The following is a 25,783-nucleotide window of genomic DNA, read 5'->3' on the forward strand; positions in this document are numbered from 1 at the left end:
GAGAGAGAGAGAAAGAGAAATTTAAACACAGACAAACACACAGGGAAAGCAATCTGGAAAATGCCATCTAGAAGCCAGGAAGAGAGGCCTGGAACAGATGCTTCCTCACAGCCCTCGTGGGTACATGCTCACTTGCTCAGTCATGTCCGACTCTCTGGACCCTTTGGACTGCAGCCCAGCAGGCTCCTCCGTCCATGGAATTTTCCAGGCAAGAATACTGGGGTATATTTGCTGTATGACTCAAGGAACTCAAACCGGGGCTCTGTGGCAACCTAGAGGGAGGGGTAGGATGAGGTGGGAGGGAGGTTCAAGAAGGAGGGGACATATGTATACCTATGTTCATATGTATACCTATTTTCATACCTATATTCATGTTAATGCATGGCAGAAATGAACACAATATTGTAAAGCAATTATGCTTCAATTAAAAATAAATAAAAACAAATTAAAGAAAAAATACTATATGGGTTGCCATTTCCTCCTCCAGGGGAGCTTCCCAACCCAGGGACTGAACCCACGTCTCCTGTGTCTCCTGCATTGCAGACGTATTCTTTACCTGCTGCACCACTGGGGAAGCCCCTCACAGCCCTCAGAAGGAACCAACTCTGCCAACACCTTGATCGTGGACTTCTGGCCTCTAGATGTAAGATTATAAATGTCTGTTGTTTAAGCCACCCGGTCTGTGGTACTGTGTTAAAGCAGTCTTAGCAAACTAACACAAGAGGTAAAAAATCAGGGCATTAATGCAATCAATCCCCAATACCTTATTTAACAGTGGGGACACTGAGGCTCAGAGTCTGGTTAAGGTACCACCCAAGATGCACCAGAATTGTGAGTGGAACCTAGGTCTTCTTTGCCAGACCTAAATCCTTGCACCTGCCACAGAGACACTTCAGTTCCCAATCCTTCGTCATTTCCTAGGTGGTTTCCAACAGGGAGGCATTGGTACATGCAGGATACCATTCATGCCCAACTAGGCAATGCTGTGCATGCTGCTTCAAAGCTTCTGTTTTACTGTCCTTAATGATCTAGTAATTGTGTTTATGGCTTTCCAATGAAGTGTGCAGAGCTCTGATAGCCATCACTGGTTTCTTGAGGGCCTTTATTTGATCTGAGACTGAACAGAGCTTCTGATAGATTAAAAAAAAAATGGTGTGTGAGGCAAAGAGGAGAAAATTCTAGTTAAATATTTTTCAAAACGGTTTTTGACTGATCATTCTACACACCTAGGCCACCAACTATATCTGCATTGAACATAATACTCAATTATCTGAGATAACTCTGAAGCCATTGGAATTATTTCTTTGGACAGTATAAAATTAAAAGAAAAGAATTGGGTTATTAATGCATGTGTCAGTCAGGTTTCTCCAGACAAAAAGAAACTATAAGGTGGGATGGGATGGGAGGTGGGAAGGAGATTTAAGAGGGAGGGGACACATGTAGGCCTATGGCTGATTCATGTTGATGTATGGCTGCTGCTGCTGCTAAGTCACTTCAGTCGCGTCCGACTCTGTGCGACCCCATCGACGGCAGCCCACCAGGCTCCCCCCATGTCTGGGATTCTCCAGGCAGGAACACTGGAGTGGGTTGCCATTTCCTTCTCCAATGCATGAAAGTGAAAAGTGAAAGTGAAGTCGCTCAGTCATGTCCGACTCTTTGCGACCCCATGGACTGCAGCCTACCAGGCTCCTCCATCCATGGGAGTTTCCATGCAAGAGTACTGGAGTGGGGTGCCATTGCCTTCTCCATGATGTATGGCAGAAACCACTAAAACACTGTAAAGCAATTATCCTCCAATTAAAAATAAATTTAAAAAGAAATAGCTTTAACAAAGAAAGAATCAAAAGGAGAGAGAAAGATAGATAGGTAGATAGATATGATATGATATTTATTATGGGTATTGGTTCACACAATTATGGGAGGCAGAGAAGTCTGCCATCTGCAAGCTAAAAACCCAGGAAAGCCAATGGTGTAGATCAAAGGCCCTGGAGCCAGATAGCTGATAGTACAGATTCCAGTTCAGGTCCAAAGGCCTCAGAACTAGGAGCACCAAGGGCAGGAGAAGATCAATGTCCCAGTTCAAATAGTCAGAGTCAATTCAACCTTCATCCACCTTTGTATTCTATTCAAGTCCTCAATGAATTGGATGAAACTGCACCACATTGGGCCATTTTCTTTACTCAGTTCTCCAATTTGAAAGCTAATCTCTTTCAGAAGCATCCCCATAGACACAACTGGAAATAATATTTAACCAGCAATCTAGGCATCCCATGGCCCAGTCAAGTTGACACATAAAACTGATATTTATTGGATACCTACTATGCACCAAGCACTATTACAGGTCTTAGAATACAGACATGAGTGAGGTACAATCCACGCATACACAAGAAGCTTCACTGCCTCATTCAGTGTTCACTCATCAAATACTAATTATGAGCATCTACTGAGATGAACCAGACACACACAGTCGCTACTCTCACAGGGATCCACAGGTGAGCTGGTGAGACAGGCACTGGATAACTCGTGGCACAATTAAGCAATGACAATTGTGATGAGTGTCACAAATAAGAAGCTGAAGTTGTTGATAACTGTGTAGCAGGAAGGCCTGATCTATTTATTTTGTTGAGGACACAGTTGGCAGAGGGGAGGGATGGATGAGGAAAGACTATCATTAGGAAATGAAGTTTGAGCTGAGATCTTGAGATCTGAAGGATCAGTAGGGTTTATCCAGACAAAGACAGTGAAAACTTCCTTCTGAGAAGGAGAAGAGAAACTGCCCCGACATCCACAACCTGGTACTTAGATCAGCTTGGCCCCAGTGCTGCTCTGAGCTGATCTGCTGGCAATCCTGGCTAGGGGTTGGTGTTCTCCTGCTGAAGATAAACAACTGCACAGAACATCAATATCAGACAAGGCTACTCTGATACCACAAATGAGCAAGACAAACAGACCAAACAGGAACACTGTCTAAACCACAAAAATGACCCAAATTCCCTACCCTAATATGAGAGGCTGCTGCTTCTTAACCAATTTCCCCGACATTAGCTCAATCTAATCTTTTCTCCCTTTGGATAAAATTTATTAAGATGCCCAATGATAGAATTATTTCCACTTCCTGCCAGTACCCAGTCTAGAGCAAAGCCCTAGTTCTTTAAACCCTCCCTGAATCACCCAACCTAAGCCCAAATCCCATACTAATCCCATCCTTTTTAATACCTTCCTACTGAGATGCCCCATGGCTCCTAGTGTGCATTTCCCCCTCAGTGCAGTGAATACTAATCCCAACTCATTCCACTGCAAGTGTGTTCCTCGTGGTCTTTAGCTGAAGGGCACTGACATTTGATAAATGCTTTTAAGGCGTCTGAGGAATCTAAACCATGCTCCAAAGTCACCTCTAAATGTAAAGAGATGAGGAAGATTATTATTTGGATGCTTAATTAATATTTATCATAGCAAATGTATTAGTTTTATGGTAAATTTAAGGTGGAATTGTTTTTATGTGCCATATATACACTTTCACAGTACATTGAGAACATTTTATAATTAATGTGTCTAGTATATCTTTATTTAGATTTGAAGATTAGTTTATTATCTTACATCATTAGTTTATTATCTTAAATCCTGTGTGTTCATTTGTTCAGTCATGCCTGACTCTTTGCAACCCCATGGTCTGTATGCAGCTGGCCAGGCTCCTCTGTCCATGAGAATTTACCAAGCAAGAATACTGGAGTGGGCTGCCATTTCTAGGGTATCTTTCTGACCCAGGGATCGAATCACGTTTCCTGCATTTGCAAGTGGATTCCTTACCTCTAGCATCACCTGGGAAGCCCATCTTAAATCATAATGAAGGCTTACAACTCTCACAGCTCTGCTTTTGACAATCTCTAGGTGTCACTTTTTTTCAAGTCCTAGCCTGTGTCACTAATGATCAGAAGGGCATCCACAATAAGCTTCAGCCTTTGGCACCTTTTCTTAACCTGACCAAACCAGAACTCGTCAATCACTTCTAAAAACCTGGCTGTCTGGAAATTTAGAAGAATTATCCAATCTTTTTAATGTGTTTAACCTTTGACCTAGAAATTCTACTCTGAAAAATTTATCCCATAAATTCACTAGCACAAAAATCCAAAGACATACAAAGACATACATCGTTTTGTTGGTAACAAAAACAACAAAAAGACAAAAAAGAAACCCTGAAAACAACCCACATTTCCATCAATACTCAGTTGGCTATTATGCACACTTCTACAGTGGAATACTATGTAGCCATTAATAATAACATTGTAAATATACATTAACTGGTTTGAAAAGATGCACAGAACACCTTGTGGGAAAAAAGTTGTATAACAGTATAAGCCAAGATTAAAATACACACATTTTTAAATCATAGGTAAAAGTGGGTTACTTCTGGGGACTGGGATTGAAGACTTATACCATCTACATGTTCAAAAGTCATATTGTATTGCTTTTACTTTTAAAAAAATAAAATTTTTTCCTTATTTTTTTTTTGACCTTACCTCAGGTGGCTCATACAGTAAAGAGTCTGCCTGAAATTTGGTAGACCTGGGTTCAACCACTGGGTGGAGAAGATCCCCTGGAGAAGGAAATGGTAACCCAGTATTCTTGCATGGAAAATCCCATGAACAGAGGAGTCTGGTGGGCTACATTCCAAAGGACACAACGAGTCAGACATGACTGAGCGACACACACACACACACACACACACACACACACAGCATGCAGTATCTTCCCCAACCAGCAGTTGAACCTGTGCCCCCTCCAGTGGAAGCATAGAGTCTTAACCACTGGACCACCAGGAAAGTCCTAAAAATATTTTTTTTAATTTGTCCTATTTGCTATAGTCCTTAATCAGATTTACCAACCACCCAGTCCCCATTTAGAATCTCTTCATTTCTTGTTCCTAAACCTAGACATATGCTGAGCCAAACATTTCTACCTCTGAAACACTTCTCAGAGCTTCACCATGCCCTTCCCTCTGGTGTGTCCTAAGTCTGACCGGGCAGCTCTCCCTGCCTCTTGCTTCCTCACTGTCCCATTGCATGCTCTCTGCTGTTCCAAGGGACTCTTTCTAGCATATATAACCATGACCTTCATTCCTCTGCCCCAAAACCTTTGGCTCTCCTGGACCAACAGAATAAGCTTCAAACTTCCACTGTGGACTACAAGACTCCACTTTAGCTCCACTTTGCCATTTCAGGCTTAGGTCTAGCATCCAAGGCATCCTTCACCCACATCCCAGTCACAGCGGCATTAATGGATCCCCTAAGTTTGAATCTGTACTGACATACCTTCAAATCTTTGCTCACATTGTTCCCTCCTTCTCCATGCCTCTTCTCTTACATTTGACACTGTAAATGATTCTTCTTGCTTGTACTAAGAGACAGCCTAGCATGATTGGGAAAAGCACAGATTTTGAGCCAAACATCTGGGATGAAATCTTAGCTGTCATTTACTAGCTCTGTGACATTTACTTTATGACTCTGTACCTTGGTTTCCTCATTTGTAAAATAGAGATAATAATAAAGTCAGTCTCCTAAGTCCATATTCGCAAAGCACAGGAAGCACTGAATATAGTAAATACTTGAAAGTGGTAATTATTTTGATTATTGGATTCTAAAGTGATGTTATTTTCTGTTGCTCTTGAGGCATGTGGTTTTTTCCTCTTAAATTAAATTCTCCCAGGAATTCACTGGAAGCCTAGTGATTAGGAATCTGTGCTTTCACTGTTGAGGGCCTGGGTTCAATCCCTGGTTGTGCCACAAGCTGTGCTACAGCCAAAACTTAAAAAAAAAAATTTTTTTTATTAAAAAATAAAAAACAAGGGCATCCCTGGTGGTCCAGTGGTTAAGAATCTGTCCTTGCAATGCAGAGGACACTGGTCCCATCCTTGGTCAGGGAACTAAGATCCCACATGCCTTGGGGCAACTAAGCCCGTGGGCCACAACTCCTGAAGCCTGCATGCCCTAGAGCCCATGCTCTGCAACAAGAGACGCCACAGCAATCAGAAGACGGTGCATCACAACTAGAGTAGCCCCAGAGCAGCATCAAAGGCCCAGTGCCATCAGGAAACAAATTTATCAATAAATAATTTTTAAAAAACACACACAAATTAAATGCTCCCCTCCTAAAGTTACTGAGTCTTTTAAGTTCTTATAATTGCTTTTTGTTTATAGCTTCTTTTGGCCTAAGTCTCTATACATAATTAGTTAAGAGCTTAAGATCTGAAGCCAAACTTTCTGGATTCATGATCTCAACTGGATTCAAGACAAGCTCGGGCAAAGTAACCAAGTCTACAAGCCTCAGTTTCTCCATCTATAAAATGAGTGAATAATATCCCTGCCTCTTAAGGTTGGACTTGAAGATTAAATGTGATAATCTCTGGAAAGTGCTTAACATGGTGCTAGCACACAGTAAGTACTCAATAAATGTTAGCTCTGGTTATTTATCATCAGAGAGAGAGAGAGGGAGGGAGGGAGGGAGGGAGAATATACTCAAGATAGTTTTAAAAGGTGGAATTTAGGGACTTCCCTGGTGGTCCAGTGGCTAAGACTCTGTGTTCCCAGTGCAGGCACCCGGGTTTGAGCTCTGGTCAGGGAACTAGATCCCACATGCTGCAACTAAGAGTTCATGTTTTGCAACTAAAAGATTCCTCAAGCTGCAACAAAGACCTAGCACAGTCAAATAAATTAATTTAAAAAATATATTTAAAAGGTGGAATTCAGGAACTTCCCTTGCTGTCCAGTGGTTAAGACTCTGCTGTCCCACTGCAGGGAGCAAGGGTTCGATCCCTGGTCAGGAAACTATGATCCCACCTGAGTGTGGCACAGTCAAAAAATAAAAAGAAAAGTAAAAAAAAAAAAAAAAAAAAAAAAACTTTTAAATGTGGAATTTATTTTAAGGACCCATACAGAAAAATAAAGCTACCTCAGGGTGCCTCAGTAACGAAGTACTATTGACATTTTGAGGTGGATTGTTCTTTGTTGTGGGGGCTGTTCTGTGCATTGTAGAATATTTAAACAGTGTACCTGGTTTCTCCCTGAGACACAACAGTTAAAAGAATGAAGAGGGGACACTGCCGCTGAGAAAAACAGGAAGCTTCGGAAACGGGTTAGAACCAGCTACACCCAAGATGGCGGAAGATTTTACTTCTGGTAGAGCTTGAGCCCTAGTATACGTTTACTGTAATACATTAGCATACTAAATGACACACCCACCAGAGCCATGACAGGCACCATGACAGTTCCAAAGCTGACCATAAAACACCAAAATGTGGACAGTGGCCCAATAACTGGAGATCCCTGCCCCTTCTCCAAAACAGAATATTCTTCAAAGTCATTAGCATATGAAATTAGTAGTAGTGGTGTTAAGTCACTCAGTCATGCTGGTCTCTTTTCAACCCCATGGACTGTAGCCTGCCAGGCTGCTCTGTCCTGGAATTCTACAGGCAAAAATACTGGAGTGGGTAGCCATTCCCTTCTTCAGAGGTTCTTCCCAACCCAGGGATCTCTCACATTGAGGAAAATTCTTTACTGTCTAAGTCACCAGGGAAGTCTCATAAAAACTAACCACTCCCATACCCCTGGGGCGCTCTCACCTCCTGAGAGAGTCCAAATTCTGCCTATGGAATGTAAGCATGTGGTGTGTGTGCAGGCTAAATCCCTTCAGTCCTGTCTGACTCTTTGCAATGCTATGGACTGTAGCCCACCAGGCTCCTCTGTCCATGGGATTCTCCAGGCAAGAACTCTGGAGTGGGCTGCCATGCCCTACTCCAGGGGACCTTGCCAACCCAGGTATCGAACCCATGTCTCATTATGTTTCCTGCATTGGCAGGCAGGTTCTTTACAACTAGTGCCATATGGAATTGTATCTCTCTAAATAAACTTCCTTCCTCTTTACTTCAGCTAGCTGCTCTTGAATTCTTTTCTGCGTGAAGCCAAGGACTCAGTGGCTTATCCCAGGATCTCACTGGTGACTATTCTCTTGCTCCCACTTCCCCTGAAACATCCTCAGTAGATGCTCGTAACACTCTTTCAACTAGCTCAGCTGTAATAATGATTAAAGTAATAATCAATAATGTAATAATAAAAAATGATTCCAAACATTGCCAAATATCCCCCAGTGAGGGGGATGCAAAAATCATTTTCCATTGAGAACCACCAGGCTACCTAAACAGGACCCAGAAATTTGTTAGCCCACCCTGCTCTGTCTTCTTGGTTTCTTTCTACCCTTTAAATTACTCTGCAAATTAGCTTTCTCTGCAAATTCCACCTTTCTGTTCCCCCATAACTTAAGCCTATCTGAGCTGTAGCTTTCATTGAAACAGGAGAGAAGTGGGCAGGACAAAATCTTTTAAAAAATGACAGAGCCCTTGTTATTGTTGTTCAGTCGCTCAGTTGTGTTGACCTCTTTGCAACCCCATGGACCACGGCACACCAGGCTTCCCTGTCCTTCACCATCTCCCAGAGCTTGCTCAAACTCATGTCTATTGATTCAGTAATGCCATCCAACCATCTCATCCTCCGTCATCCTCTTATCCTCCTGCCTTCTGTCTCTCCCGGCATCAGGGTCTTTTCCAATGATTTGGCTCTTCGCATCAGGTGGCCAAAGTATTGGAGCTTCAGCTTCAGCATCAGTCCTTCCACTGACTATTCAAGACTGATTTCCTTTAGGATTGACTGGTTTGATCTTCCTTGCAGTCCAGGGTCTCTCTCAAGAGTCTCCTCCAACACCACAGTTTGAAAGCATCAGTTATTCAGCACTCAGTCTTCTTTATGGTCAAACTCTCACATCCATACATGACTACTGGAAAAACCACAGCTTCAACTAGACAAATCTTTGTCAGCACAGTAATGTCTCTGCTTTTTGGTACACTGTCTAGGTTGGTCATAGCTGTTCTTCCAAGGAGCAAGCATCTTTTAATTTCATGGCTGCAGTCACTGTCCATAGTGACAGAGCCGTTGAGGAGATGACAAAGACTAGTTAGAACCTGTTAGGTCCAAGATGGTGGAAGACTCAACTTCCACCATCTTGTGCTCAATTGTGTCTGACACTTTGTCACCCCATGGATCATAACCTGCCAGGCTTCTCTGTCCTTGAAATTTTCCAGGCAAGAATAATAGAAAGGGTTGCCATTTCCTTCTCCATGACAATTCAAGGCTGACCATAAAAGGCCAAGTATGCGGTGCCCAATTCCTAGAAATCTCTGCCCCTTTCCCAAAATAGTTGGAATAATCCTCCCATTTGTTAGCCTATGAAATTATACAACCAATAAAAACTAACCGCCCCGTATTTTGAGGCCTCTCACATTGTGAGATGGCGCACACTCTGTGCAGTCATTCCAAGGCCAATCTCACCTTTTGGGATGGACAGCATTCTGTCTATGGAATGTGTATCTCTCTAAATAAATCTACTTCTTACCTATCACTTGGTCTCTCACTGAATTTTTTCTGCAATAAGACATAAAGAACTTGAGCTTCATTGTGCTCAGTTGTGTTGGCCTCTTTGCAACCCCATGGACCACAGTACACCAGGCTTCCCTGTCCTTCACCATAGGACTGTGGGTTCTGCACTTCCCTGGTGGTGCAGTGGATAAGAATCCACCTGCCAATGCCGGGGACACAGGTTTGAACCCTAGTCTAGGAAGGTCCCACAGGCCTCAGAGCAACTAAGCTCCTGCTTTACAACTCCTGAGCCCGTGTGCTGGTGCTGCCACTACTGAAGCCTGCACACTTAGAACCCATGATCTACAACAAGAGAAGCCATGGCGATGAGAAGCCCTCACATCACAATGAAGAGTAGCCCCTGCTCACCACAACTAGAGAAAGCCTGAGTGCAATGAAGACCCAATGCAGCCAAAAATAAATAAAATTTTTTGAAAAAAGACGGTAGGTTCAAGGACTTCCCTGGTGGTCTGGTGGCTAAGACTCTGTGTTTCCATTGTAGAGGGCACAGGTACAGTCCTTGTTTGGGGAACTAAGATCCCACATGCTGCATCAGTTCAGTTCAATTCAGTCGCTCAGTCATGTCCGACTCTTTGTGACCCCATGAACTGCAGCACGCCAGGCCTCCCTGTCCATCACCAACTCCCGGAGTTCACTCAGACTCACGTCCATTGAGTCAGTGATGCCATCCAGCCATCTCATCCTCTGTCGTCCCCTTCTCCTCCTGCCCCCAATCCCTCCCAGAATCAGAGTCTTTTCCAATGAGTCAAACAAAAAAAACTGGGTTCAAGTGCCAGTTGGGGTTTTGGCTAGGTTCACATCCTGGTCCACGGGTTCAAGTCTTAATGTCTTAATCTGAGTTGTGCAGTTTCACCATGATACCAACCCTGGCCCATGCATGCCCATGCCTTTAACCATACCTTCTATTTCTCCTTATGCAGATTCTCAAGAAACAAAGACTCTGACTGGCTAAACTATAGCCAAGTGTCAACCTCTAGTCCAATCAGCTGCAACCAGGTTAGAAAAAGCACCTGGAATCAATATGGGAGCCCCGGGTTCCACACTTTGCAGAGGGCCTAGGGTGTGGGGGAAGGGTGTGTGGCCACGTCAGGAATCCCCAGATCAGTTCCCATAGCATCTATCTTTTCCATTTTCCTCAGATAGTTTTCAAATATGGCTCCCACTGCCAAGGAGTCAGCCACCATCCAAAAACTTCTATCAAGTTTTTGCTTCTGGTCAGTTACACAGGCTTTTTAGCACTGTTTGGCAGCTTCCTATGTAGCAAAGTGGTAAAGAATCCACCTGCCAATGCAGGATACATAGGAAATGCAGTGTCACAAAGAATCATGACCTGGCTGCATCAACTTAGCATGCACACATATATGTATATATACATATATATAGAGAGAGCTTCCCTGGTGGTCAGTGGGTAAAGAATCAGCCAGCAATGCAAGACACAGGAGGCACGGATTCGATCCCTGGGTCAAGGAAGATCCCCTGGAAAAGGAAACGGCAACCCACTCCAGTATTCTTGCCTAAAAACTCCCATGAACAAAGGAGCCTGGTGGGCTATCATTCAAAGGGTCGAAAAGAATCAGACATGACTGAGCCACTAAACACACATAGAGATATATCAGTTAAAACATATATTGTATCCAGGGTGTTGTCAATACACACACATTTACCTTATTTGAATTCAATTATGAGAAAGAGAGAAAAATGTATCCTGCCGCTCTTAAATCACATTAGAATTTGCCCTCAGTGCCTCATAGACAGGAAGGTCACAAGCAGAACACAAAAAGAAACAAGGTAAGTTCATTCTTGCCTTTTGCCCTGTAAAGACCCAGAGAAGTTTAAGGTAATTTTTACCCTCACCATTAATACTAGAGCCTATCCTTTCAGCCTCTCAGTCAAGATGTCACTCTACAGGCTTTTCCTATCAATGGTTTTCAAACGTCAGGCATCCACAAATGGGTGGTCATAAAAACAATTTATGACCAGTGGGTCATGACCTGCATGTTTTTTAACTAGATAGAACTAAAAAGAAAATATCAGAGTGCAAAATTCACAGTATGATTATTATTTCATAAAAACTTTGCTTAATTTTTATAGTGTGTATGTATGTATTTCTTACTCTATTCAAAAATGTTTGAAAGTCACTGTTTCATAGTCTGTTCTGTCCAATACTGGTAGCCAGTAGGTGCATGTGGCTACTGAGCCCCCGAAATGTGGTTAGCCAGAATAGACATATGCTGTCAATGTAAAATACACATGGAATTTCAGACTAAAAAAAAAAGATCGAAGCCTGGTCACAATACTAACTCTTGAACAAGTCTCAGTAATTAATGATTTTTAAAAGTTTTTTAATATACTTATTTATATTAATTATTTGGCTGCGCTAGATTTTAGTTGTGACAAGCAGGATCTTTAGTTGCAGCATGCGTGATCTAATTCCCTAACCAGAGATCAAACCTGGGCCCCCAGCATTGGGAGCTTGGAGCCTTAGCCACTGGACCATTACAGAAGTCCCCTTAATGATCTTAAGGGGACAAAAGAACACAAAAAACAAGTAACTGTTATCAGGCAAGAGATGGAATAACAGCAAAGATAATACACACCAATTGAAAGGACTCCTAGTTGTGTTTCAGTGGTAAAGATTAGCTTAAAGCACTCAACCACCAGATCAACTGGAACTTAAGGGATGATGATGTCAACCTTTACTGACTCCTTTAGTGACTTCAATCAACTAAAACTTGGACTATGTGGACCACCCAAGCCCCTTCATGAATATACATGTGCCCTTAGCTTAAAACATCCCCAATTTTGCTGTGCCAAGAGACACTGCTTTAGGAAAGATCCCCAGTGTTCTACTTACTTGCTGCAAGAAATGATGAATCCTTCCTTCTCCCAATCTTTGGTTTGGTTGTATCTTTTGACTCTATACTTACCAAGAGGCAAACTCAGTTTGAGGGTAACAGAATTATTTTCACATAGTTTTTTTTTTTTTTTTTTTACTATTCTAATGGGTTACTAGAAAAATTTTAATTACATATATGGTTGTCATTATATGCCTCCTGGACAGCACTGCTCTATATGTTTTGGTTGTTGTTATTTTTCAGTCACTCAGTTGTATCTGACTCTTTGCAACCCCATGAACTATAGTACACCAGGCTTCCCTGCCCTTCACCATCTCCCAGAGCTTTCTCAAACTTCTGTGCATTGAGTCAGTGATGCCATTCAACCATCTCATCCTTGTCGTCCCCTTTTCCTCCTGCCTTCAGTCTTTCCCAGTACCAGCATTCTAATGAGTCACCTCTTCCCATCAGGTGGCCAAAATACCGGAGCTTCAGTTTCAGCATCAGTCTTTCCAATGAATATTCAGGATTGATTTCTTTTAGTATTATTATGTATATACATATGTGTGCACATGATATATCTATAATCTGGCTTATAATACATCATGTTTACATAACATCTACCACCGTGTTATTACCAAACACTTAGATCTGTTCAATGTCAAATGAATTCCATCCTTTCAAAATCAGCTAAAACGGCTGCACCACTTGAAGCACCCACTTCCAAAGCAGAGAGTACTTGTTGACTCACCCTGACCCATCTACCTGACTGACCTTAGTCCCATGTTGCAGAGCTCTGATAGAGAAGAACAGATCTCTTGGTAATGTTTTTCTTTCTTTCTCTTAACTTTATTAGTTCAGAAAGGATTATAACTATCCTGCCAATGGGTATGCACTCTGAATGACCACACACCCTGGACTGGTCAGGAAATGACGGGTTATCTATTGTACTTCCTATGCTCTTCCTATGGGCTCCAAAATCACTGCATATGGTGACTGCAGCCATGAAATTTAAAGACATTTGCTCCTTGGAAGAAAAGCTATGACCAACCTAGACAACATACTAAAAAGCAGAGACATTACTTTGCCAACAAAGGTCCGTCTAGTCAAAGCTATGGTTTTTCAAGTAGTCATGTATGGATGTGAGAGTTGGACTAAAAAGAAAGCTGAGTGACAAAAAATTGATGCTTTTGAACTGTGGTGTTGGAGAAGACTTTTGAGAGTCCCTTGGACAGCAAGGAGATCCAACCAGTCCATCCTAAAGGAAATCAGTCCTGAATATTCATTGGAAGGACTGATGCTGAAGCTGAAACTCCAATACTTTGGCCACCTGATGCGAAGAACTGACTCACTGAAAAAGATCCTGATGCTGGCAAAGATTGAGGGCAGGAGGAGAAGGGGGTGACAGAGGATGAGATGGTTGGATGGCATCACCAACTCAATGGACATGAGTTTGAGTAAACTCTGGGAGTTGGCAATGGACAAGGAGGCCTTGCGAGCTGCAGTCCATGGGGTCACAAAGAGTTGGACAGGATTGAGCAACTGAACTGAACTGATGCTCTCTAAAAATCTCTGTAGCATCAGTTTTGGAGAAGGCAATGGCACCCCACTCCAGTACTCTTGCCTGGAAACTCCCATGGACGGAGGAGCCTGGTGGGCTGCAGTCCATAGGGTCACTAAGAGTCAGGCACAACTGAGCGGCTTCACTTTCACTTTTCACTTTCATGCATTGGAGAAGGAAATGGCAACCCACTCCAGTATTCTTGCCTGGAGAATCCCAAGGACAGAGGAGCCTGGTGGGCTGCCATCTATGGGGTAGCACAGAGTCGGACACGACTGAAGCGACTTAGAAGCAGCAGCAGTAGTTTTACCATACCTCATATTCTCCTTCCCTCTCCTAGCCCACAGAGGGTCTTGTTATCTGTCCATCACAAGCTTTATCTATTTGTCAAAAGTGTGTTATAATGATCCTCCCATCACACACACACACACACACCTCTGCCACTCTTGAATTGTTCTAGCCTCTATGGAGCCACTCATTTTCCTCAAGCTTGACTCCTTCTGCATCCAATACTTCAAATCATGTTGATCTTAGAAATTCTTCCTTCATGTTAATAACAGTGATAATAACAAGCTGTCTTTTATAGAGTACTTATCTTCAGACATTATGCTAAGCACTTTCTCTCATGTAAACATCACAATAATTTTGTTGTGTTGCGAATACTTCTGTCACTTCAAAAATAAGGAAACTTTGCCTTTTGAGGTGACCTAAACTGTAAGATCCATGATGTCTTGTTCACTATATACCCAATATATACAAGTGCCTGGCACATACATGTGAGTGTTTAATAAATGTCTACTGAATAAATAAGTGATTGAATAAATGGTGGCATACACCGCCTTCTACTTTAACTTATAGTTGTGTCCAGCCTTCTACTTTAACTTATAGTTGTGTCCATGTGGTAACCACTTTATTAAGTTAAACTATGAGTTCCTTGAGGACAGGATGTAGTTTTGCATTTCCTGTGCTTGTCAACACAATACCTTCCACAGAGTGGACACTCAGAGATGTGTTGAATAAACCAATAAAAAATGATTAAATGGAGGTCACATTCCCACAACTTTGGAGTGCGACATTCCCTTGCTAAATATCATTCAATGGCTCCCTATTACCCTTAGGCTAAGGCCCAAGCTATTCTTCAAAGCCTATGAGGACTCCCACACCACTTGAACCACTCATTATCTCTTAAGAGCTCCAGTTACAAGCTCCTCAAACTTCCTTCAGCTCAGAGATTTGAGTCAGGCAAAGGCCAGAGTCTGCACTTGCCGTGTCAGGGCCTTTCACCTGGCCATGCTCACCTGCACCTGACCCCATCGCTACCGCCCTCACCTGGCCAGTTCCCCACAGAGAGCTCTCACTGCACCCTGTGTTTTGGCTTTGTAGTACTTATTGCAAGGATAACTCAGAAATAATGTTTGTTTCTTTTATCTAGTCTTTATTTCCTGAAACCCCCATGAAGTAAGGAGCATGTCTGTTCTGTACATCAATGTATCTGTGTCTAACTCCAAGATAGGAAACCACTGGCCTACACATGTTTTTTGACCCACCCTCCCAATGTTTCATATGTACACACAGGCTTCCCAGGTGGCGCAGTGGCAAAGAATCCGCCTGCCAGTGCAGGAGACACAGGACACTTGGGCTCGATCCCTAGGTCAGGAAGATTCCCTTGGAGGAGGAAATGGCAACTGGCTCCAGTATTCTCACCTGGAAAATTCCATGGACAGAGGAGCCCGGTGGGCTACAGTCCAGAGGGTCACAAAGTCAGACACAACTGTGCACACACACACACACATGTACACACAAACCTATACATACACACACATATATATATATGTGATTTGAATTCATTACAAACTTTTTAAAGTATTTCACAAAAATAAATCTGTATTTATAACGTGGGGAAAAAAAATCCAAAGATCCAGTGGTACTGCACATAAGAGTCAGACTAAGAGAGCAGTACTGCAGTAACAACCCCAGAGGACTGGTTTCTCACTCACACCGCAAGTCTGATGTGCGAGCTCCATCTGGAACATTGACAGTCATTTTGGCCAAAGGAAAAGGAGACCCGCAAACCACACTCATCGCTCTCACCCTGAAGTGACACATACCTCTTCCACCCACATTTCATTGGCCAAAGCCAGTCAACAGCATGGAGATACATAATCCCCCTGCAGGGAGGGCCTTGCCTCCCAAAGTGACAAGAGTAGCTTTGCTCCACTGATTGTCTCAGGGATGTGGAGGGTAGATTTCCTATTTCCTTCATGCTTGCTTTCTCCACACTATAAAGATATAAGCAACCCCGGTTTTTCTCTAAACTTTTATCTCTAAGAGATCTTAAGATGCCATGAAAAGGCATCTATAATCATCTGCAAAACAGTCTCCTGTCCCAATCTGTATCACTTCAACTAATTTCCTTTCACCAGGCTACTAGATTTCAGGCTATCTCTTCCTACCCACAAACAGCAGTGATTCCATGTGGACACTTGATCTGACATCACTCCATTTTTAGCCACGTTCCAGATTATCCCCCTTTTCTGAGTCCCATCTGTTGACTCTCTCATGTGTGTATGTGAGTAAACAGACACACATATGCATTTATGAATGCATAAATTTCATCACTTCTTCCAATGAATGTTTAATACGCTAGACACTTGGGGTGAAATGATGAGCAAGATAAGTATGAACACTAGCCTTCTGGTGCTCAGAATCCTAATGGGAAGACAGCAGCAATCACAGGAAATGGTTATGATGAGTTCTACTATAAAAGAAGTTCAAAGAGCTACAGGAAGCCTGAGCCCAGATCAGGAGAAATGACATTCAACCTAAGACCTGAAGATCGGTGGTAATTAGCAAGGCAACTTCCAGCAGAGGGGACAACTCTGAGAAGACCCAGAGTCCAAAGAGAGCACAGGACTCATAAGGAACAAATAAGTTTAGCTCAGCCAGGACATGGGTAGTAGAAGGCCTGATGGAAGCAGGTGGGGAGATAGTCATGAGGGATGCAAGCGCCAGACCTTATAAGGCCCTGGGTGCTCCGTGAGGCAGCTGGAATTTAATTCTGAGTGAAACAGGGAGCCAAGACAATGAAGGCTTTTAAGCAGGAGGGTGATGAGATCTGATTTACATTTACTCTACGAGGATATTCAGAACAGGCTGCGAGCCTTGGCACCACCCATTAGAATGGATTTAGAGGTTCCTGGAGGCACCCTCCTCTTCTCGGCATTTACCCATTGGCCTCTTGGAGATCTGAAGTGTCCTGGGGGAGAGGCTGGACTTCCTGGGGGACAGGGGACTCAGGACAGTGGCTTTTTATCACTTTATAGCATTAATTTACCACTGCATTAATTGTATCCATAAATATCTAAAAATACACATATGAGAAAGATGAAGAAAACAGACACCAGCCAAAGTTATCTTTTAGGATAACAGGATTAGCAGTCTAGTTCATAAGTATTTTAATATTTAAACAACCAGCATGGCCATCCTGAGGCATAACAGCTAAATACATGTGCTAATGTCGGCACAGAACAAATAAGCCGGGATAATATTTAGAAAGATTAACTGATGTTCTTTTCCTATACCACCAGTATGTCCTCCTATCCCATGGCCGTTCTCTGCTTAAGGGGTCAGACCCTGGCTCTACCAGGAAAGCATTAAAAAGGCTTCTAAGTTTCAAAAGATTGAACCTTGAAGGGACTCATGCCAAAGGAAAACAAAGAAGCAGATCAGGGAGTTCTTGCCTTCAGAATGAGAAAACATAGGAAGGAAAGCTGAAAGAGCTTGGGCATTAGGGTGTACCTGTCCCTCACCCCTACGACGGGGCTCTATCAACAGAAACACTAGACTGGAATCTGAATGCTGGAAATCTGGGCTCTGAGCAGTTCACCCAAGAAGCCCACAGAATCTGGCAAGAAGACCCAAAAGGGGAAATAGGATCCAGGCATGGTAAAGCAGTCTTCCAGACTTCCTCCCATAAAGAACTCCACGCCTCACTCTTACCCCAGCCCCCAACACTGATATTATTTAAGCCTCCAGGAACTTAAAAAAGAGGCTCTCAGAATCTAGCTATGAGAGATGTTTCGGGAACAATTGGGGAATTTTGAATATGTACTAGATTTTAGATGATATTATGAAATTACTGTGAATTTTCTTAACTGTGGTAATGGTATTGCAATTATGTAGCAGAAAGTCCTTTTACTTAGGAAAATCACACTGAACTATTAAGAGATTAAAATACCATAACTTCTGCAACTTATTTTCAAATAATTCAGTGGGGGAAACACAGAGGTACATTCAGGAGAGAGAGAGAAAGCAAATCCAGAAAGTTGTTAAGAACTAATATAGAAGGGGCAGCATACAGGTGTTCACTGTACTAGTGTTTCAACTCTCATAGGTTTTAATTTTTCAATAATATATAAACTTCTAAAATAAAATTTTATAATAAAATTCATAATTGTATTACAAATGCCCAGAAGTCACAAGGAAAATATCGATCCAATAATATTAGTTTAAAATGTGTTAAGAAGCGTAAAGAATTGTTTGTGTTAAGTGTATTCATAAATTTGTAAAAACTTATACACATGAAATAACAGTTGTTAAATTAGAATGGTGGGATTATCTATGGCATTTTTCTCTGTTTCTCACTCTTCTGTGTTTTTAAAACATTAAAAATTAATTTTCGATGTTAGTTTAAAAAAACACTGAGGAGATGAGATCCTGAATTGACTGAGATGAAGTATCTACCACCCAACATAATGGGAGTTCAGAATATAAATTAAAAGAAATTCCCTGGTGGTCCAGTGGTTGGGACTCTGCATTCTCACTGCCAAGGGAGCTGGTTCATTTCTGGTCAGGGAACTAGGATCCCACAAGCCAGGGTGGTGCAGCCAAAAAAAAAAAAAAAGAACCACACCAGAGTCTAAATTAAATTTAATTATGGAAAAGTAAGAAAGGTATTGTTATTCTGGGGTTAGTGAACCAAGAGTTTACACAAATCAGGTGTCCCAGGTGCAAGCAACAGAAAACAGCTCTGGCTCCTTGAAGCATTCTAGGGCCTGAGGAGCTCACAGAACCACCTGGAAGGTTGGAGAGCCAGGCCTGGCAAATGGGCAGGCATAAGGCCTCTGCCAAATTCAGGTGACAAGAAGAGTTCAGAGAGGACAAGAGTGCAGCAGCCAGTGAACCAAGGTGTGCGCAGCTCAGACCTCCACCTCTGCTGGCCCTGGGTACTGGTGCTGCCTTTGGTACCCCACTGGCCTCCAGAAGCCTATTGCTGCTCGTGCCATCTCCAAAACACATCCTCCACAGCCCTGGCTTCTGCATGTGGCTCCCTGGTAAAATTCTCATACACGTGCATCTAATTGGTCAAGTCTAGATCACAGGCTCACACCTGAGCTGCAAACACCCTGGGAAGGCAATTACTTTATCTTTGAAGCTCCTGAAGCACCAGAGGGCCCTACCTCTCCCTAAGACTCCTGTAATGGGAATATTTCCAAAGATTGGATGAAGAGTCTAACACTGGGCACCAAAAAGTGACAAATGCCACCATACCTGCTACAACCACTGGACCAGGCACTGCGTAAAGAGAAAACAAGACCGTGACATGGTCTTTGTCCTCAAGGAGTGACTCTGAGAGTGGATATATTATATCTTAGTCTTCTTGTTAGCCATGATGTTTGAGAGAGTAAACACTCAGTAAATGTTTGCTAAATAAATAAAAACAAGTGAACAATCTGCTTTGGACAAATCAAATGACCCTTTGCAGGCAGGAGACTGGACAAAATAATACTCCAGGACCTTCTAGCAAGAGGATTCTTAGAACTGATGATCTTGCCTGAGAATCACTGAGAATCTATAAGACAGTGCTCTTATAGAGACTGTCTATGAACCAGAAGCTAGAGTAAAACTGCACTGATGCACACAACCTTAACAAAAGCCAAATATTAGATTTTGTAAATGGCTCCACCTAGAAAACCAGCTCAAATCAACTCAAAATCCAAACATCTAAAACAAATGAATGGGAAGTTCAGTTACAGCTGAACTTTCTTATCTTTTAAGCCAAAAGCCCAATGTCATTAGTTTTGGTCATACACTGGCCTCTGGGGCCATGCTGGGCTATGTCACAGAATACATCAGCAATAATTTTTTAAATGTGTTCTCCCCAGCTGCCTACCTCTGAGCTTGAATCAATTTCCAGTCACAGTTTGCACATTTCATGCCAAAAGACTGCAATGGGAGTACTGATGTTTAGTGTGAAATTATTTGTTCTGCAGATCTTTAAACATAGGTAAGAATGGTCTCTCCTTTCAGTGGTTTTAGTCTTGGTTTTCCTAGATGCAAAGTTGCCAGGTTCTGTGCAGTGTCTGAACTTTTCATTAATCCATTCACTCAGCAGTTTGCATTCACTGCTTACTGTGGGTCAAGAAATGTGCTAGATGGTGGGGATATGACAGTGACCAGAGAAGATATGGTCCTTGAATTCATGTCACTTAAATTCCACGTGGAGACCCATACATGAATATGCAATTACAAAATGGAAAAGGATTTGGAGGTGAAAAAGTGCTATATACAAGAATATAACAATAGGAAGTGAAACAGCACAGCCAAAAAAAAGAAGAAATTATATATTCATTTATAAGTTTCCTACTAGAATGTAGGGGCAATGATTTCAATGCTAAATCCCTGTTGCTAAATCCAATGAACTCTTTTGACTTTTATTTTGACCTGACTTCACCACAGAATTTGATACTGTGTATACCACTCTTTTCTCTCTCTCTTTTCTTCAACATTTGACTCCGAAATTTTTCTATAGAAGACAAAGTTGTAAGAATAGTACAATAAATGCCCACATCTTATTTACAGAAATAGCTGACACTTGAAAATGGTAGCCATTTCTAATCAGACTCTCAGTGTCCTCATCTCTAAGGTAGAAATAATAATGGTAACCTCACAGGGGTTGGGTGAGGATTGAGATCATATATGAGCCAGTCCTTTGTAAACACTGTATCTATCCCCTGACTATCTCAAAACGTTCATAGATCAGTAGCAGTAGCCTCACTTGGGAGTTTATCAGTAATATGCATCTTGCGCCCCACTCCAGGCTTCACCCACCTGCTGAATCAGAATCTGCATTCATAAGATTCCCAGGTGATTTGTACATGCAGTAAAGTTTGAGAAGGACTGCTTAATCCCAAGAGAATTACAGACAGACACATTCATGGAATATATCATTTGTTAACCTTCAGGTCGTGGTCCTTCTCATATAAGAAGTCCTTCCTGATCAAATGAGAAAACGTGAGGTTCACATACATGGCTCAGCATCATGGAAACAGGGCTTTCAAAACCTGACTCTTGATGCTCGCTGTCAATTTGACCATGGGCAAATCGCTTCACCTCTGCAAACCTCAATTTCCTCGTCTCTAACACAGTTGTTAAGAGTACCAATCTCCCAGACCGCTGTGATGACTGATGGAGATATTGCACATGAATGATCAAAGACAGAGCAGGGCATGTGCTGAATACTCAGCTAATTATGCTTCTCTATTTTTTTTTAAAGTAAAGAAACTCACATTCAGATGGCCCCCCATTTGCCATGAATGTGTAAAACCTGGGCTTGTCTCTGGTTCTGCCTAGGAAAAGAATGGGAATTTCCTTGTTCCACATCTGGAATGAATTACCATTTCCTAGAGATCTGGATGGATGTCCTTTCTAAAGCTACCTTTTTTTTATTATTATTATTCCTACTATGTGTCAGACATGTTAAATCAAGTGAAACTGTGTGGTATTCCCATTCCTCATGGTGGTTCCAGGCCTGGAAAACAGAAGGTGGGCAGAAGCTCAAGCAGCTGAACAGAAGGAGGGGAAGGAGCTGGAAGGAGAAAGGACAGCCTGCTGGAGGCGCAGACAGGCATGCTCAGGTTCATCCTGCCAAAGTTTATTTCGATCTGGCTGGAGTTTCTCAAGCTTCAAGCTTAACAAGCTCGAAATAATAGCAATTCCCATAGCTCAGCGCCTTACCTAGAGAAAGATGCTTCTCAAATATCAAGGACCTCTCATACCTAAGATGATTGTGGTTCTTCAACGCAAAAGACGTGCCAGGTAATAGGCATCATCAAATTACAGACTGATGTTCCCTAAAACCCTTTTGAGATTCTGATGAACACAGTATTGTGTGCCCTCCAAAAAAATAATCATGCCATAGACACACAGTTGTGCATACAATTTTGGGGAAGGGGAGATTGCAGTCCTTGAAAGGAGCCTGAAGACCTTTCCATCTAAAACCCCTACCTTTAAGCCATATGTGCTGCTCTTTGTACAGATATTTGTATATCAGCACACATGTGCAAGCACAAGAGTATGAGCGCGTGCACACACACACACACACACACACACACTGCTTTGTCGATCATTTCATTTTCCTATCGAGATCCAAAAGCTGAATAAATTAACATTTTCCTGGCAGCAAAGTGGAGCCATGTTTTGTCTAGAGATTACACAGATTAAATCATCAAGTGCCATAATCCACTCCCCAATAAAAGTAGAAAGATAGACAAGAAAATTTGGATATAGCCATCTAAGCCCCCAGCAGGAAATTGTAAATGCACAAATCAGGAGCATCCTGCCCCACGGAAATGCCCATGTGCTTCAGTCTCCCTCCTGGGAAAAGTGCTTCTCTGATCTAACTGACATTGTTCAGAGAAAAACACATCTTCCATGGAATGAGATTTTTTTAAAAAAAACTGTGCAGTCAGAATGACTAGAGCCGCTTGGGAACCACTAATGATTTCACTTCTCCTTATTACTGTTTGACTAAGTAAATACTCAAAACAGGCTTTGTATTCCAACAGTAAGCATTCTGGCCCCAAAGCTCAGCAAAAGAGAGTCCAATGGTCAAAAGCCTGGGGCCTGAATGGAACCCGACTATTTGGGTTGAATATATGCTCTACCCCTTTCTCTGAGCCTCAGTTCAATCACAAATATAAGGGACAGGGACTTCCCCGGCACTCCAGTGGTTAAGACTCTGTGCTTCTAATGCAGGGAGCAAGGGTTTGATCCCTGGTCGGGGAACTAAGATCCCGCAAGCCGCATGGTGTGGCCAAAAAAAATTATTTTTAATATAAGGGTCAATAGGAGCACCCGGGTTGTTTCCTGGGGTTGCTTATGTTTTTTAAAGACAAACTTCCCAATAGCTTTCAGGGAAGAGTTTTTGTTTTCTTTATAATTTTATTTTATATATATTTGGCTGTTCTGGGTCTTTATACTTGGGCTTCTTATTGTGGTGGCTTCTTTTGTTACGGAGCACAGGTTCTAGGGCTGGCGGGCTTCAGTAGCTGCAGCGTGGGCTCTAGAGCACAGGCTCGATAGTTGTGGTGCATGGGATTATTTGCTCCATGGCATGTGGGATCTTCCTGGATCAGGGAGTGAACCTATGTCTCCTGCACTGGCAGGTGGATTCTTTACCACTGAGCTACCTGGGAAGACCCACCTGGGGTTGTTCTGAGTTAGATGAGGTGACTTGTGTGAAGACCTTAGCTTAGTACATGGTAAGTATGTGATAGAACCAACACCTCTAACAGGGATGTCTTAGAACTCCACAGCCACTAATGCTAGTGGGGTCAGAACAGAGTCCCCAGATCGCATCTACTCCTTCCCTTCAGGTGTTCCATCACAGGCCACAGCATCTCGGTCAGGCATTGCACCAAGCACTACAGGACTTGGCAAAAGGCCACAACTTTAACCTGAAAGTGAAAGTGAAGTCGTGTCCAACTCTTTTCAACCCCATGGACTGTAGCCTACCACACTTCTCCATCCATGGGATTTTCCAGGCAAGAGTACTGGAATGGGTTGCCATTTCTTTCTCCAGAAGATCTTCCCGACCCAGGGATGGAACCTGGGTTTTTATTTTATTTGAAGTTTATTGTTTACTTTTTTACTTCAGTAAAAAATGTGTCCATAATGTAAAATTTGCTACTTTGACCATGTTTAAGCTACAACTCAAAGGCATTAGTTACATTTACAATGTTATACAACAATCACTGGTTATCAAGTTCCAAAATTTCATCACCCCAATGGAAACTCTGTATACATTAAGCAGTAACTCTTTACTCTCCCCTCTCCTAGCCCCTGGTCACCTCTACTCTATTTTCTGTCTCTAAGAATTTTCATATTCTAGGTATTTCATATAAGTGGAATCACATAACATTTGTCCTTCTGTGTCTAGTTTACTTCACTTACTTAGCATAATGTTGTAAAAGTTCACCCATATTGTAGCATGTACCAGAATTTCATTCTTTTTATAGCTGAATAACATTCCATTATCCATTCATCTTCCAGTGAACACTTGAGTTGCTCCCATCTTTTAGTTATTGTGAACATTAGTGTACAACTATCTGCTTGAGTCCCTGCTTTCAGTTCTTTGGGATGTACATCTAGTAACAGCATTGCTGGATCATATGATAATTCTATACTCAACTTTTTAAAGAGACACCAAATTGTTTCCCACCACACCATTCTACATTCCCAGCAGAAGCGCAAAGGGGCTCCAATTTCTCCACAGCCTCACCTCTTGTGTCATTTTACTGTAGTTCATATGTTTATAATAATGCCTCAACTGTCTCACAAAAAGGCAAACTTATTGTTCTAAAATAGTTGAGAAGCGAATAATTCTGCTTTAGTATTTCTCACCTAGGGACACTATTTTCCACTTAAGGGACCTCTGACAATGTCTGGAAACATTGTTAGCTGTCATGATCGGAACAGGGTGTTACTGGCATCTGGTGGGTGGAGTCCTGGGACGCTGTTAAAACATCCTAGATGGACAGGACAGCCCCCACAACAAATAATTGTATCAACAGGACCAAAGTTGAGAAATGTTGTTCTAGTTTAACAGTTAGACTATAGGCCAGTCTTCAAACAAGAGGCCCAGGGTTCCAGAGGATACATGGGGCCTGTCATAAGGGAAAATATTGGGGTCCAAGTGATCAAGGCTTCAGCACTCCCTCCTCACTTCTTCTAGGGCAACTTCTCATATAATTATTTTACATAATGGTCTTCCTGTGAGATTCCATTCAAAGTTTTCACTTCTCTTTTCTATTTAAAATATATATTTTAAAAAGCAGCTATTCTGGGACTTCCCTGGTGGTCCAGTGGTTGGGACTTGGAGCTTTCACTGCTGTGGCCCCAGGTTTGATTCCTGGTTGGGGAACTAAACCTCTGCAAGCCACAAGACATGGTCAAAAATAATTAATTAATTTTTTAAAAACACCCATTATTCCAATCAAGTTGCTTTTGGCTGCTAGTACTTTAGTGATACTACTGAGGACACAGGCTTTTTCCATTTCCCTGCTTTGCCACCCTTAACACTCTGGTTCCCATCCTCTGACTTATCTCCTCATGGCCTCAAGCTGATTGCTGCAGATCCAGTCATCACATCCTCACATAGCCATGTACAAAGTCAGGAAAGGGCAGGAGATGTTAGTTCAATCCCTGGCTCAGGAAGATCCCCTGGAGAAGGAAATGGCAACCCACTTCAGTATTCTGCTTGGGAAATACCATGGACAGAGCAGCCTGGTAGGCTATAGTCCATGGGGTCACAAAAGAGTTGGATGCGACCTAACAACTAAAACAACAACAACCCAAGAGGAAAATTTATCCCAGAATTCAGGCAAGAAATTTCCCTCTCTTCACCACATTTGCATCACCTACTCATGCCTAAAGCAATCATTGGCAATGAGAATAAAATCACTACTTAAAGTCTAGGCTCCTGCAAGTTTACCCCTAAGGCTGGGCTTAGGGGGAAGGTGAAAATGCAAACAATAGTAGCTGTTGGAGGTACTAATCTGTTGATTGTTTCATTGGTGTTTTAAACTAGTTTACCTGTCATTTGGTTTCAGATGCAAATAACAAAA

Source organism: Oryx dammah, unplaced genomic scaffold, assembly GCF_014754425.2.
Source record: "Oryx dammah isolate SB20612 unplaced genomic scaffold, SCBI_Odam_1.1 HiC_scaffold_12, whole genome shotgun sequence".
Lineage (NCBI taxonomy): Eukaryota > Metazoa > Chordata > Mammalia > Artiodactyla > Bovidae > Oryx > Oryx dammah.